A 2,942-nucleotide genomic window follows, 5' to 3' on the forward strand; every position below is an offset into this window, starting at 1 on the left:
AATACTTAAAAGCCTGTACATAGCAGATAAAGAATCATCTATAAAGTATGTACATATAATGTTCTGTTTCCTGAGCCAAGCAAACAAAGGTTTGAGAATTTTTGTAAAGATACATGTATGTGTAACTGAAGAAAGACCAAAAGGTAAACATGTAAACACATAAACTTGATCTCGCCATTTGAAACGTAGATATATTCGATGATCAAGACAAACAGGAATCGAAAAATAAGTCTCTTTAATATCAATGGATGTTAAAAAATCGTTCTGTTAAATAGCCTTAGGGCAATTGCAAGTGTTTCCTGCTTAAACAGTTTTTTTTGTTTTTTTTTTATTAATAATAATAATAATATAACTGTATGCTGATGATACAGAATCGATGGCTTTCTTAAATATCATTTAAATGACTTCCTCATCCATTAAAGACATCTGTTTATGATTAAAAGGCAGGCTATTTGGAAAAGCCTTCAGAATAAAATGAGTTGAATTAAAGTCAATCTTATAATCACTAACGATATTTACTGATCTGAGGTAATAGTGGCCCAGTAATATATAAATTTGTCCAGCATAAAATATTTATTACTTTCCAATGTCTAGTGGTAGTTTTGGCGAGGTAATCTGCCTCTCGCTCTGCTCCAGTTGGAGATGACAGCCCTTGAAGGGCCTGCCGGAACAATCCTGCCAGACAAAGTGTCAACAACAGGCCTTGTTGTTAAATATATTGGGTGCTACCTTTTGCTGCGATATTTCCAAAGAAATAATCTATGCTTCAGAGATAACTCTAAATGGGCCTTACCTAAGGTTATGATAGAATCTACAATAGAGGACTACCTCAGGGTCAATATTTTTATTAAAAAGAGGTATCAGAGGGCATAAACCCAGACATAACAGTTTTAGAACCTCCTGAAGATAACAATCCTGAGCCGCTTAGGGCAGGGCATGACAAATATCCTGGTCCAACAAAGGTGGCAACAATCTCTTGCATTTAACTGATAGAGGATAGTAGAATGTCAATTACTTTTTCTCGACCCTTTTTATTGGTACCTTGGTTGATCACAGAATCATTAAAGACATCATCACCCTAAAAGATTTGGGGGATGTCAAACTTAGTTTCTTGTCTTTACTCCATGAATTCATCATACAAACTTTGAGGATCCATGATATCTAAACCTGATCCATTATTAGTTACTGGTACTTAAAATGTTATTGTATACTTTTTATCTTCATGATGTACTGATACCGCATCTTCAAAATCATGTGATGCAGGTCTATTAGACGACCTAACAGACTGATGAACATCAATTACCATCAAGACTTTGATTTTAAGATGGATTGTTATATTAAATCAGTGAAGATTGGACATCAAGGAAACCTGGTTTTGAAGAAACTTAAATTCATTTTTATCTACTAAAATGCCACCACCTGGAAATATTACTTGCATTATGATTTAAGCCTATAGCAGTGGCCGTTACGGCTCATTTTGTCGTAACGACATTATTTGTTGCAGGCTTATTAATAACAACCTTTTTATTAGATCTACATATATACTTATTATTACTACTGGTATAAGGGTAACCCTCTTTACTATTGTTAATATTATGTTAATAATCAGTACCAGTAATAATGCAAAATAATATTACTTGCACTATGAATATGATTCAAGCCTATAGCAGGGGCCGTAACAGCTCATTTTGTAGTAACAACATTTTTTGTTGCAGGCTTCTTAATAACAACCTTTTTATTAGATCTACTTATATACTTATTATTACTAATAGTATAAGGGTAACCCTCCTTATTATTGTTAATATTATGTTAATAATCAGTACCGGTAATAATGCAAATTAATATTACTTTCACTATGATTCAAGCCTATACTATAGCAGGGGCCATAACGGCTCATTTTGTCGTAACGACATTATTTGTTGCAGGATTATTAATAACAACCTTTTTATTTGATCTACTTATATACTTATTATTACTACTAATATTACTACTAATATTTAATATTATGTTAATAATCAGTACCGGTAATATAATGTTAACATTACGATCATCATTAATTATTTTTTTTTTTCATTATGAACATGATCATATATCAATCAAATTATGTCAACACAACACAATTGAATTGGATAAAGTTACAAACCAACTATATTATTGGCGTTCAATTCTCGTTTAAGAGATTTAAAGGCCTTTACAGACCTTTTAGCGGAAAAAATCCCGTTATTACGCTCGTTTTTACCTATGGCATGTATCTATTTGAACTGAATTTGTTGATATATGGCATTGCTGATTCTTAATATTAAATTTGTATGCTGGTAAAATCTCTTTTGAGATTATTAATTATGATAAAACTGTCTTGTTCTACAAGGTTTTCATATAACTGATGAGTGTAAAATCTTGTCACCACAATGTTTTGGGCAATTTTTAACTTTTATATAAATCTACTTACCTCAACATAACTTCTGTTTGTCATAACAATTTCTATTTTGGGTTCAGATATAACATCTAAATTAGTTCCTGTTTCTGTAACTTTCGTACCACCACTGGATAAATAAATACTTCATTTAATCATAATATTTTTCAAAGTCTCAACCTATGTGGTAGTTATTTTTGAATAATGCGAAATGAAGTAAATGGTGAAGATTCAAACTAGAACTACTAATACAGAAACTTATTTAGAATTGAAGATTTCTACTGAATATTTTTTCAATTGTATGTTTGGTTTACGCATGTCTACAGGTAATCATTGGGTAGTTGTAATTGGTATCGAATATATTTCAAAAGATTTAGATAATTTTCTGTATCAAAGATTTTGATTGGTAGGTTGATCTAGAACCAACCAATCACAATAGTATCAATAATACAGTTAATCCTGAACTGGAAGAGAAATATAAAATACATATACATGATTAGACCATAAAATGATAATACCTTTTAATACT

This window comes from Patella vulgata, chromosome 7 (assembly GCF_932274485.2).
Source record: "Patella vulgata chromosome 7, xgPatVulg1.2, whole genome shotgun sequence".
Taxonomy (NCBI): domain Eukaryota; kingdom Metazoa; phylum Mollusca; class Gastropoda; family Patellidae; genus Patella; species Patella vulgata.